This window comes from Solea solea, unplaced genomic scaffold (genome assembly GCF_958295425.1).
Source record: "Solea solea unplaced genomic scaffold, fSolSol10.1 scaffold_70, whole genome shotgun sequence".
In the NCBI taxonomy this organism is placed as follows: Eukaryota; Metazoa; Chordata; class Actinopteri; order Pleuronectiformes; family Soleidae; genus Solea; species Solea solea.
Genome location: NW_026704211.1, coordinates 90,001 through 100,000, shown reverse-complemented (window position 1 = coordinate 100,000; position 10,000 = coordinate 90,001). Strand labels below are relative to the sequence as shown.

The window sequence follows — 10,000 nt, the reverse complement described above, 5'->3', positions numbered from 1 at the left end:
GCTCGTGGAGGAGCTCAAAAGTCAGCCTTTCGAACACACTGCACTTGAGCCTTTATCTCCACTACCTGCTACACTCTATTCCAGTATTAGGAAGCTACACCGAGATGGGTAAGCTGCTCCCCATCTCCAAGCTTCTCACATGCTTGCAGAGCGACATCCAAGGCTGAAACTAGAAGGACGTTAACGTGTGCCTGTGCGTCAACGTAATTGCAAGCCCATGTTTCTTGTAAGGAAGCAGCAGTGTAAAAGCTTACAGCACCTGGTATTCCCAGGCGGTCTCCCATCCAAGTACTAACCAGGCCCGACCCTGCTTAGCTTCCGAGATCAGACGAGATCGGGCGTGCTCAGGGTGGTATGGCCGTAAGCCGACGGGCTGGGGACACAGACTCCTTTTATAGACTAGGCAAGGCCCCCTGCTCGTGGAGGAGCTCAAAAGTCAGCCTTTCGAACACACTGCACTTGAGCCTTTATCTCCACTACCTGCTACACTCTATTCCAGTATTAGGAAGCTACACCGAGATGGGTAAGCTGCTCCCCATCTCCAAGCTTCTCACATGCTTGCAGAGCGACATCCAAGGCTGAAACTAGAAGGACGTTAACGTGTGCCTGTGCGTCAACGTAATTGCAAGCCCATGTTTCTTGTAAGGAAGCAGCAGTGTAAAAGCTTACAGCACCTGGTATTCCCAGGCGGTCTCCCATCCAAGTACTAACCAGGCCCGACCCTGCTTAGCTTCCGAGATCAGACGAGATCGGGCGTGCTCAGGGTGGTATGGCCGTAAGCCGACGGGCTGGGGACACAGACTCCTTTTATAGACTAGGCAAGGCCCCCTGCTCGTGGAGGAGCTCAAAAGTCAGCCTTTCGAACACACTGCACTTGAGCCTTTATCTCCACTACCTGCTACACTCTATTCCAGTATTAGGAAGCTACACCGAGATGGGTAAGCTGCTCCCCATCTCCAAGCTTCTCACATGCTTGCAGAGCGACATCCAAGGCTGAAACTAGAAGGACGTTAACGTGTGCCCGTGCGTCAACGTAATTGCAAGCCCATGTTTCTTGTAAGGAAGCAGCAGTGTAAAAGCTTACAGCACCTGGTATTCCCAGGCGGTCTCCCATCCAAGTACTAACCAGGCCCGACCCTGCTTAGCTTCCGAGATCAGACGAGATCGGGCGTGCTCAGGGTGGTATGGCCGTAAGCCGACGGGCTGAGGACACAGACCCCTTTTATAGACTAGGCAAGGCCCCCTGCACGTGGAGGAGCTCAAAGGTCAGCCTTTCGAACGTTCAAGAGTTTAAGTTGTTTTTGGTGGGCTTTGCTGTATGGCCGCGCCCTTTGAGTGTGTCAAATGTCAAGCAGCTGTCCGTCAAGGCTCAGAGGTGCACTTAGATCACCTTGGGGCAGAGGTGATCAGCAGCAGCCTTTGTTATGCGCACTTAAAAAACATGGCACCACAACAAGTAACTTGTGTGCCAAGATCTTGAGTTGGCCCCAGACACTTGTGGGCCATCGCTTCTCGGCCTTTTGGCTAAGATCAAGTGTAGTATCTGTTCTTATCAGTTTAATATCTGATATGTCCTCTATATGGGGATTAAATATTAAATGCATTTTTGAGCATTGGGAGGTGAAAACTGGGGCTTGCTCTCTTCACTCCTTGCATTGACCTGGCATTGCAGTGCCACCAGGAACGGTGCACCATTCTCTTTTTTCTGTGAAAACCAAAGCAAGGCTGGAACTAGAAGGACGTTAACGTGTGTCTGTGCCCGTGCGTCAACGTAATTGCAAGCCCATGTTTCTTGTAAGGAAGCAGCAGTGTAAAAGCTTACAGCACCTGGTATTCCCAGGCGGTCTCCCATCCAAGTACTAACCAGGCCCGACCCTGCTTAGCTTCCGAGATCAGACGAGATCGGGCGTGCTCAGGGTGGTATGGCCGTAAGCCGACGGGCTGGGGACACAGACTCCTTTTATAGACTAGGCAAGGCCCCCTGCTCGTGGAGGAGCTCAAAGGTCAGCCTTTCGAACGTTCAAGAGTTTAAGTTGTTTTTGGTGGGCTTTGCTGTATGGCCGCGCCCTTTGAGTGTGTCAAATGTCAAGCAGCTGTCTGTCAAGGCTCAGAGGTGCACTTAGATCACCTTGGGGCGGAGGTGATCAGCAGCAGCCTTTGTTATGCGCAGTTAAAAAACATGGCACCACAACAAGTAACTTGTGTGCCAAGATCTTGAGTTGGCCCCAGACACTTGTGAGCCATCGCTTCTCTGCCTTTTGGCTAAGATCAAGTGTAGTATCTGTTCTTATCAGTTTAATATCTGATATGTCCTCTATATGGGGATTAAATATTAAATGCATTTTTGAGCATTGGGAGGTGAAAACTGGGGCTTGCTCTCTTCACTCCTTGCATTGACCTGGCATTGCAGTGCCACCAGGAACGGTGCACCATTCTCTTTTTTCTGTGAAAACCAAAGCAAGGCTGGAACTAGAAGGACGTTAACGTGTGCCTGTGCCCGTGCCCGTGCGTCAACGTAATTGCAAGCCCATGTTTCTTGTAAGGAAGCAGCAGTGTAAAAGCTTACAGCACCTGGTATTCCCAGGCGGTCTCCCATCCAAGTACTAACCAGGCCCGACCCTGCTTAGCTTCCGAGATCAGACGAGATCGGGCGTGCTCAGGGTGGTATGGCCGTAAGCCGACGGGCTGGGGACACAGACTCCTTTTATAGACTAGGCAAGGCCCCCTGCTCGTGGAGGAGCTCAAAAGTCAGCCTTTCGAACACACTGCACTTGAGCCTTTATCTCCACTACCTGCTACACTCTATTCCAGTATTAGGAAGCTACACCGAGATGGGTAAGCTGCTCCCCATCTCCAAGCTTCTCACATGCTTGCAGAGCGACATCCAAGGCTGAAACTAGAAGGACGTTAACGTGTGCCCGTGCGTCAACATAATTGCAAGCCCATGTTTCTTGTCAGGAAGCAGCAGTGTAAAAGCTTACAGCACCTGGTATTCCCAGGCGGTCTCCCATCCAAGTACTAACCAGGCACGACCCTGCTTAGCTTCCGAGATCAGACGAGATCGGGCGTGCTCAGGGTGGTATGGCCGTAAGCCGACGGGCTGGGGACACAGACTCCTTTTATAGACTAGGCAAGGCCCCCTGCACGTGGAGGAGCTCAAAGGTCAGCCTTTCGAACGTTCAAGAGTTTAAGTTGTTTTTGGTGGGCTTTGCTGTATGGCCGCGCCCTTTGAGTGTGTCAAATGTCAAGCAGCTGTCCGTCAAGGCTCAGAGGTGCACTTAGATCACCTTGGGGCAGAGGTGATCAGCAGCAGCCTTTGTTATGCGCACTTAAAAAACATGGCACCACAACAAGTAACTTGTGTGCCAAGATCTTGAGTTGGCCCCAGACACTTGTGGGCCATCGCTTCTCGGCCTTTTGGCTAAGATCAAGTGTAGTATCTGTTCTTATCAGTTTAATATCTGATATGTCCTCTATATGGGGATTAAATATTAAATGCATTTTTGAGCATTGGGAGGTGAAAACTGGGGCTTGCTCTCTTCACTCCTTGCATTGACCTGGCATTGCAGTGCCACCAGGAACGGTGCACCATTCTCTTTTTTCTGTGAAAACCAAAGCAAGGCTGGAACTAGAAGGACGTTAACGTGTGCCTGTGCCCGTGCGTCAACGTAATTGCAAGCCCATGTTTCTTGTAAGGAAGCAGCAGTGTAAAAGCTTACAGCACCTGGTATTCCCAGGCGGTCTCCCATCCAAGTACTAACCAGGCCCGACCCTGCTTAGCTTCCGAGATCAGACGAGATCGGGCGTGCTCAGGGTGGTATGGCCGTAAGCCGACGGGCTGGGGACACAGACTCCTTTTATAGACTAGGCAAGGCCCCCTGCTCGTGGAGGAGCTCAAAGGTCAGCCTTTCGAACGTTCAAGAGTTTAAGTTGTTTTTGGTGGGCTTTGCTGTATGGCCGCGCCCTTTGAGTGTGTCAAATGTCAAGCAGCTGTCTGTCAAGGCTCAGAGGTGCACTTAGATCACCTTGGGGCGGAGGTGATCAGCAGCAGCCTTTGTTATGCGCAGTTAAAAAACATGGCACCACAACAAGTAACTTGTGTGCCAAGATCTTGAGTTGGCCCCAGACACTTGTGGGCCATCGCTTCTCGGCCTTTTGGCTAAGATCAAGTGTAGTATCTGTTCTTATCAGTTTAATATCTGATATGTCCTCTATATGGGGATTAAATATTAAATGCATTTTTGAGCATTGGGAGGTGAAAACTGGGGCTTGCTCTCTTCACTCCTTGCATTGACCTGGCATTGCAGTGCCACCAGGAACGGTGCACCATTCTCTTTTTTCTGTGAAAACCAAAGCAAGGCTGGAACTAGAAGGACGTTAACGTGTGCCTGTGCCCGTGCCCGTGCGTCAACGTAATTGCAAGCCCATGTTTCTTGTAAGGAAGCAGCAGTGTAAAAGCTTACAGCACCTGGTATTCCCAGGCGGTCTCCCATCCAAGTACTAACCAGGCCCGACCCTGCTTAGCTTCCGAGATCAGACGAGATCGGGCGTGCTCAGGGTGGTATGGCCGTAAGCCGACGGGCTGGGGACACAGACTCCTTTTATAGACTAGGCAAGGCCCCCTGCTCGTGGAGGAGCTCAAAAGTCAGCCTTTCGAACACACTGCACTTGAGCCTTTATCTCCACTACCTGCTACACTCTATTCCAGTATTAGGAAGCTACACCGAGATGGGTAAGCTGCTCCCCATCTCCAAGCTTCTCACATGCTTGCAGAGCGACATCCAAGGCTGAAACTAGAAGGACGTTAACGTGTGCCCGTGCGTCAACATAATTGCAAGCCCATGTTTCTTGTCAGGAAGCAGCAGTGTAAAAGCTTACAGCACCTGGTATTCCCAGGCGGTCTCCCATCCAAGTACTAACCAGGCACGACCCTGCTTAGCTTCCGAGATCAGACGAGATCGGGCGTGCTCAGGGTGGTATGGCCGTAAGCCGACGGGCTGGGGACACAGACTCCTTTTATAGACTAGGCAAGGCCCCCTGCTGGTGTAGGAGCTCAAAGGTCAGCCTTTCGAACGTTCAAGAGTTTAAGTTGTTTTTGGTGGGCTTTGCTGTATGGCCGCGCCCTTTGAGTGTGTCAAATGTCAAGCAGCTGTCCGTCAAGGCTCAGAGGTGCACTTAGATCACCTTGGGGCAGAGGTGATCAGCAGCAGCCTTTGTTATGCGCACTTAAAAAACATGGCACCACAACAAGTAACTTGTGTGCCAAGATCTTGAGTTGGCCCCAGACACTTGTGGGCCATCGCTTCTCGGCCTTTTGGCTAAGATCAAGTGTAGTATCTGTTCTTATCAGTTTAATATCTGATATGTCCTCTATATGGGGATTAAATATTAAATGCATTTTTGAGCATTGGGAGGTGAAAACTGGGGCTTGCTCTCTTCACTCCTTGCATTGACCTGGCATTGCAGTGCCACCAGGAACGGTGCACCATTCTCTTTTTTCTGTGAAAACCAAAGCAAGGCTGGAACTAGAAGGACGTTAACGTGTGCCTGTGCCCGTGCGTCAACGTAATTGCAAGCCCATGTTTCTTGTAAGGAAGCAGCAGTGTAAAAGCTTACAGCACCTGGTATTCCCAGGCGGTCTCCCATCCAAGTACTAACCAGGCCCGACCCTGCTTAGCTTCCGAGATCAGACGAGATCGGGCGTGCTCAGGGTGGTATGGCCGTAAGCCGACGGGCTGGGGACACAGACTCCTTTTATAGACTAGGCAAGGCCCCCTGCTCGTGGAGGAGCTCAAAGGTCAGCCTTTCGAACGTTCAAGAGTTTAAGTTGTTTTTGGTGGGCTTTGCTGTATGGCCGCGCCCTTTGAGTGTGTCAAATGTCAAGCAGCTGTCTGTCAAGGCTCAGAGGTGCACTTAGATCACCTTGGGGCGGAGGTGATCAGCAGCAGCCTTTGTTATGCGCAGTTAAAAAACATGGCACCACAACAAGTAACTTGTGTGCCAAGATCTTGAGTTGGCCCCAGACACTTGTGGGCCATCGCTTCTCGGCCTTTTGGCTAAGATCAAGTGTAGTATCTGTTCTTATCAGTTTAATATCTGATATGTCCTCTATATGGGGATTAAATATTAAATGCATTTTTGAGCATTGGGAGGTGAAAACTGGGGCTTGCTCTCTTCACTCCTTGCATTGACCTGGCATTGCAGTGCCACCAGGAACGGTGCACCATTCTCTTTTTTCTGTGAAAACCAAAGCAAGGCTGGAACTAGAAGGACGTTAACGTGTGCCTGTGCCCGTGCCCGTGCGTCAACGTAATTGCAAGCCCATGTTTCTTGTAAGGAAGCAGCAGTGTAAAAGCTTACAGCACCTGGTATTCCCAGGCGGTCTCCCATCCAAGTACTAACCAGGCCCGACCCTGCTTAGCTTCCGAGATCAGACGAGATCGGGCGTGCTCAGGGTGGTATGGCCGTAAGCCGACGGGCTGGGGACACAGACTCCTTTTATAGACTAGGCAAGGCCCCCTGCTCGTGGAGGAGCTCAAAAGTCAGCCTTTCGAACACACTGCACTTGAGCCTTTATCTCCACTACCTGCTACACTCTATTCCAGTATTAGGAAGCTACACCGAGATGGGTAAGCTGCTCCCCATCTCCAAGCTTCTCACATGCTTGCAGAGCGACATCCAAGGCTGAAACTAGAAGGACGTTAACGTGTGCCCGTGCGTCAACATAATTGCAAGCCCATGTTTCTTGTAAGGAAGCAGCAGTGTAAAAGCTTACAGCACCTGGTATTCCCAGGCGGTCTCCCATACAAGTACTAACCAGGCACGACCCTGCTTAGCTTCCGAGATCAGACGAGATCGGGCGTGCTCAGGGTGGTATGGCCGTAAGCCGACGGGCTGGGGACACAGACTCCTTTTATAGACTAGGCAAGGCCCCCTGCTCGTGGAGGAGCTCAAAAGTCAGCCTTTCGAACACACTGCACTTGAGCCTTTATCTCCACTACCTGCTACACTCTATTCCAGTATTAGGAAGCTACACCGAGATGGGTAAGCTGCTCCCCATCTCCAAGCTTCTCACATGCTTGCAGAGTGACATCCAAGGCTGAAACTAGAAGGACGTTAACGTGTGCCCGTGCGTCAACATAATTGCAAGCCCATGTTTCTTGTAAGGAAGCAGCAGTGTAAAAGCTTACAGCACCTGGTATTCCCAGGCGGTCTCCCATCCAAGTACTAACCAGGCCCGACCCTGCTTAGCTTCCGAGATCAGACGAGATCGGGCGTGCTCAGGGTGGTATTGCAAGCCGACGGGCTGGGGACACAGACTCCTTTTATAGACTAGGCAAGGCCCCCTGCTGGTGTAGGAGCTCAAAGGTCAGCCTTTCGAACGTTCAAGAGTTTAAGTTGTTTTTGGTGGGCTTTGCTGTATGGCCGCGCCCTTTGAGTGTGTCAAATGTCAAGCAGCTGTCCGTCAAGGCTCAGAGGTGCACTTAGATCACCTTGGGGCAGAGGTGATCAGCAGCAGCCTTTGTTATGCGCACTTAAAAAACATGGCACCACAACAAGTAACTTGTGTGCCAAGATCTTGAGTTGGCCCCAGACACTTGTGGGCCATCGCTTCTCGGCCTTTTGGCTAAGATCAAGTGTAGTATCTGTTCTTATCAGTTTAATATCTGATATGTCCTCTATATGGGGATTAAATATTAAATGCATTTTTGAGCATTGGGAGGTGAAAACTGGGGCTTGCTCTCTTCACTCCTTGCATTGACCTGGCATTGCAGTGCCACCAGGAACGGTGCACCATTCTCTTTTTTCTGTGAAAACCAAAGCAAGGCTGGAACTAGAAGGACGTTAACGTGTGCCTGTGCCCGTGCGTCAACGTAATTGCAAGCCCATGTTTCTTGTAAGGAAGCAGCAGTGTAAAAGCTTACAGCACCTGGTATTCCCAGGCGGTCTCCCATCCAAGTACTAACCAGGCCCTACCCTGCTTAGCTTCCGAGATCAGACGAGATCGGGCGTGCTCAGGGTGGTATGGCCGTAAGCCGACGGGCTGGGGACACAGACTCCTTTTATAGACTAGGCAAGGCCCCCTGCTCGTGGAGGAGCTCAAAGGTCAGCCTTTCGAACGTTCAAGAGTTTAAGTTGTTTTTGGTGGGCTTTGCTGTATGGCCGCGCCCTTTGAGTGTGTCAAATGTCAAGCAGCTGTCCGTCAAGGCTCAGAGGTGCACTTAGATCACCTTGGGGCGGAGGTGATCAGCAGCAGCCTTTGTTATGCGCACTTAAAAAACATGGCACCACAACAAGTAACTTGTGTGCCAAGATCTTGAGTTGGCCCCAGACACTTGTGGGCCATCGCTTCTCGGCCTTTTGGCTAAGATCAAGTGTAGTATCTGTTCTTATCAGTTTAATATCTGATATGTCCTCTATATGGGGATTAAATATTAAATGCATTTTTGAGCATTGGGAGGTGAAAACTGGGGCTTGCTCTCTTCACTCCTTGCATTGACCTGGCATTGCAGTGCCACCAGGAACGGTGCACCATTCTCTTTTTTCTGTGAAAACCAAAGCAAGGCTGGAACTAGAAGGACGTTAACGTGTGCCTGTGCCCGTGCCCGTGCGTCAACGTAATTGCAAGCCCATGTTTCTTGTAAGGAAGCAGCAGTGTAAAAGCTTACAGCACCTGGTATTCCCAGGCGGTCTCCCATCCAAGTACTAACCAGGCCCTACCCTGCTTAGCTTCCGAGATCAGACGAGATCGGGCGTGCTCAGGGTGGTATGGCCGTAAGCCGATGGGCTGGGGACACAGACTCCTTTTATAGACTAGGCAAGGCCCCCTGCTCGTGGAGGAGCTCAAAGGTCAGCCTTTCGAACGTTCAAGAGTTTAAGTTGTTTTTGGTGGGCTTTGCTGTATGGCCGCGCCCTTTGAGTGTGTCAAATGTCAAGCAGCTGTCCGTCAAGGCTCAGAGGTGCACTTAGATCACCTTGGGGCGGAGGTGATCAGCAGCAGCCTTTGTTATGCGCACTTAAAAAACATGGCACCACAACAAGTAACTTGTGTGCCAAGATCTTGAGTTGGCCCCAGACACTTGTGGGCCATCGCTTCTCGGCCTTTTGGCTAAGATCAAGTGTAGTATCTGTTCTTATCAGTTTAATATCTGATATGTCCTTTATATGGGGATTAAATATTAAATGCATTTTTGAGCATTGGGAGGTGAAAACTGGGGCTTGCTCTCTTCACTCCTTGCATTGACCTGGCATTGCAGTGCCACCAGGAACGGTGCACCATTCTCTTTTTTCTGTGAAAACCAAAGCAAGGCTGGAACTAGAAGGACGTTAACGTGTGCCTGTGCCCGTGCCCGTGCGTCAACGTAATTGCAAGCCCATGTTTCTTGCAAGGCTGGAACTAGAAGGACGTTAACGTGTGCCTGTGCCCGTTCCCGTGCGTCAACGTAATTGCAAGCCCATGTTTCTTGTAAGGAAGCAGCAGTGTAAAAGCTTACAGCACCTGGTATTCCCAGGCGGTCTCCCATCCAAGTACTAACCAGGCCCGACCCTGCTTAGCTTCCGAGATCAGACGAGATCGGGCGTGCTCAGGGTGGTATGGCCGTAAGCCGACGGGCTGAGGACACAGACCCCTTTTATAGACTAGGCAAGGCCCCCTGCACGTGGAGGAGCTCAAAGGTCAGCCTTTCGAACGTTCAAGAGTTTAAGTTGTTTTTGGTGGGCTTTGCTGTATGGCTGCGCCCTTTGAGTGTGTCAAATGTCAAGCAGCTGTCCGTCAAGGCTCAGAGGTGCACTTAGATCACCTTGGGGCGGAGGTGATCAGCAGCAGCCTTTGTTATGCGCACTTAAAAAACATGGCACCACAACAAGTAACTTGTGTGCCAAGATCTTGAGTTGGCCCCAGACACTTGTGGGCCATCGCTTCTCGGCCTTTTGGCTAAGATCAAGTGTAGTATCTGTTCTTATCAGTTTAATATCTGATATGTCCTCTATATGGGGATTA

The 10,000-nt window shown here is 50.7% G+C and overlaps 26 non-coding genes across 26 annotated transcripts in view; 10 read left to right on the top strand and 16 right to left on the bottom strand.

The window, feature by feature from the left end:
* Window positions 1-247: 247 nt before the first annotated feature.
* On the bottom strand, window positions 248-366 carry LOC131454895 (5S ribosomal RNA). Its single transcript, XR_009239531.1, has one exon. It is a non-coding gene; the product is annotated as a 5S ribosomal RNA (ribosomal RNA).
* A 296-nt stretch (window positions 367-662) lies between these two features.
* On the bottom strand, window positions 663-781 carry LOC131454894 (5S ribosomal RNA). The gene has a single exon (XR_009239530.1). It is a non-coding gene; the product is annotated as a 5S ribosomal RNA (ribosomal RNA).
* Window positions 782-1,077: 296 nt separating this feature from the next.
* On the bottom strand, window positions 1,078-1,196 carry LOC131454893 (5S ribosomal RNA). The gene has a single exon (XR_009239529.1). It is a non-coding gene; the product is annotated as a 5S ribosomal RNA (ribosomal RNA).
* Window positions 1,197-1,504: 308 nt separating this feature from the next.
* LOC131455042 (U2 spliceosomal RNA) lies at window positions 1,505-1,697 on the top strand. Its single transcript, XR_009239665.1, has one exon. It is a non-coding gene; the product is annotated as a U2 spliceosomal RNA (small nuclear RNA).
* Window positions 1,698-1,815: 118 nt separating this feature from the next.
* LOC131454891 (5S ribosomal RNA) lies at window positions 1,816-1,934 on the bottom strand. The gene has a single exon (XR_009239527.1). It is a non-coding gene; the product is annotated as a 5S ribosomal RNA (ribosomal RNA).
* Window positions 1,935-2,242: 308 nt separating this feature from the next.
* LOC131455048 (U2 spliceosomal RNA) lies at window positions 2,243-2,435 on the top strand. The gene has a single exon (XR_009239671.1). It is a non-coding gene; the product is annotated as a U2 spliceosomal RNA (small nuclear RNA).
* Window positions 2,436-2,559: 124 nt separating this feature from the next.
* Window positions 2,560-2,678, bottom strand: LOC131454890 (5S ribosomal RNA). The gene has a single exon (XR_009239526.1). It is a non-coding gene; the product is annotated as a 5S ribosomal RNA (ribosomal RNA).
* A 296-nt stretch (window positions 2,679-2,974) lies between these two features.
* LOC131454949 (5S ribosomal RNA) lies at window positions 2,975-3,093 on the bottom strand. Its single transcript, XR_009239582.1, has one exon. It is a non-coding gene; the product is annotated as a 5S ribosomal RNA (ribosomal RNA).
* A 308-nt stretch (window positions 3,094-3,401) lies between these two features.
* On the top strand, window positions 3,402-3,594 carry LOC131455041 (U2 spliceosomal RNA). The gene has a single exon (XR_009239664.1). It is a non-coding gene; the product is annotated as a U2 spliceosomal RNA (small nuclear RNA).
* A 118-nt stretch (window positions 3,595-3,712) lies between these two features.
* On the bottom strand, window positions 3,713-3,831 carry LOC131454889 (5S ribosomal RNA). The gene has a single exon (XR_009239525.1). It is a non-coding gene; the product is annotated as a 5S ribosomal RNA (ribosomal RNA).
* Window positions 3,832-4,139: 308 nt separating this feature from the next.
* On the top strand, window positions 4,140-4,332 carry LOC131455040 (U2 spliceosomal RNA). The gene has a single exon (XR_009239663.1). It is a non-coding gene; the product is annotated as a U2 spliceosomal RNA (small nuclear RNA).
* Window positions 4,333-4,456: 124 nt separating this feature from the next.
* On the bottom strand, window positions 4,457-4,575 carry LOC131454888 (5S ribosomal RNA). Its single transcript, XR_009239524.1, has one exon. It is a non-coding gene; the product is annotated as a 5S ribosomal RNA (ribosomal RNA).
* Window positions 4,576-4,871: 296 nt separating this feature from the next.
* LOC131454948 (5S ribosomal RNA) lies at window positions 4,872-4,990 on the bottom strand. The gene has a single exon (XR_009239581.1). It is a non-coding gene; the product is annotated as a 5S ribosomal RNA (ribosomal RNA).
* Window positions 4,991-5,298: 308 nt separating this feature from the next.
* On the top strand, window positions 5,299-5,491 carry LOC131455039 (U2 spliceosomal RNA). The gene has a single exon (XR_009239662.1). It is a non-coding gene; the product is annotated as a U2 spliceosomal RNA (small nuclear RNA).
* Window positions 5,492-5,609: 118 nt separating this feature from the next.
* LOC131454887 (5S ribosomal RNA) lies at window positions 5,610-5,728 on the bottom strand. The gene has a single exon (XR_009239523.1). It is a non-coding gene; the product is annotated as a 5S ribosomal RNA (ribosomal RNA).
* Window positions 5,729-6,036: 308 nt separating this feature from the next.
* LOC131455038 (U2 spliceosomal RNA) lies at window positions 6,037-6,229 on the top strand. The gene has a single exon (XR_009239661.1). It is a non-coding gene; the product is annotated as a U2 spliceosomal RNA (small nuclear RNA).
* A 124-nt stretch (window positions 6,230-6,353) lies between these two features.
* On the bottom strand, window positions 6,354-6,472 carry LOC131454886 (5S ribosomal RNA). The gene has a single exon (XR_009239522.1). It is a non-coding gene; the product is annotated as a 5S ribosomal RNA (ribosomal RNA).
* Window positions 6,473-6,768: 296 nt separating this feature from the next.
* On the bottom strand, window positions 6,769-6,887 carry LOC131454954 (5S ribosomal RNA). Its single transcript, XR_009239587.1, has one exon. It is a non-coding gene; the product is annotated as a 5S ribosomal RNA (ribosomal RNA).
* Window positions 6,888-7,183: 296 nt separating this feature from the next.
* Window positions 7,184-7,299, bottom strand: LOC131454969 (5S ribosomal RNA). The gene has a single exon (XR_009239601.1). It is a non-coding gene; the product is annotated as a 5S ribosomal RNA (ribosomal RNA).
* Window positions 7,300-7,607: 308 nt separating this feature from the next.
* Window positions 7,608-7,800, top strand: LOC131455036 (U2 spliceosomal RNA). Its single transcript, XR_009239660.1, has one exon. It is a non-coding gene; the product is annotated as a U2 spliceosomal RNA (small nuclear RNA).
* A 118-nt stretch (window positions 7,801-7,918) lies between these two features.
* Window positions 7,919-8,037, bottom strand: LOC131455100 (5S ribosomal RNA). Its single transcript, XR_009239719.1, has one exon. It is a non-coding gene; the product is annotated as a 5S ribosomal RNA (ribosomal RNA).
* A 308-nt stretch (window positions 8,038-8,345) lies between these two features.
* Window positions 8,346-8,538, top strand: LOC131455035 (U2 spliceosomal RNA). The gene has a single exon (XR_009239659.1). It is a non-coding gene; the product is annotated as a U2 spliceosomal RNA (small nuclear RNA).
* Window positions 8,539-8,662: 124 nt separating this feature from the next.
* Window positions 8,663-8,781, bottom strand: LOC131455073 (5S ribosomal RNA). Its single transcript, XR_009239695.1, has one exon. It is a non-coding gene; the product is annotated as a 5S ribosomal RNA (ribosomal RNA).
* A 308-nt stretch (window positions 8,782-9,089) lies between these two features.
* Window positions 9,090-9,282, top strand: LOC131455064 (U2 spliceosomal RNA). Its single transcript, XR_009239686.1, has one exon. It is a non-coding gene; the product is annotated as a U2 spliceosomal RNA (small nuclear RNA).
* A 205-nt stretch (window positions 9,283-9,487) lies between these two features.
* Window positions 9,488-9,606, bottom strand: LOC131454885 (5S ribosomal RNA). Its single transcript, XR_009239521.1, has one exon. It is a non-coding gene; the product is annotated as a 5S ribosomal RNA (ribosomal RNA).
* A 308-nt stretch (window positions 9,607-9,914) lies between these two features.
* LOC131455034 (U2 spliceosomal RNA) overlaps window positions 9,915-10,000 on the top strand; it is a 193-nt gene continuing 107 nt past the window's right edge. The window contains exon 1 of the small nuclear RNA XR_009239658.1: window positions 9,915-10,000. This exon is cut by the window's right edge and continues 107 nt beyond it. This is a non-coding gene — a small nuclear RNA (U2 spliceosomal RNA).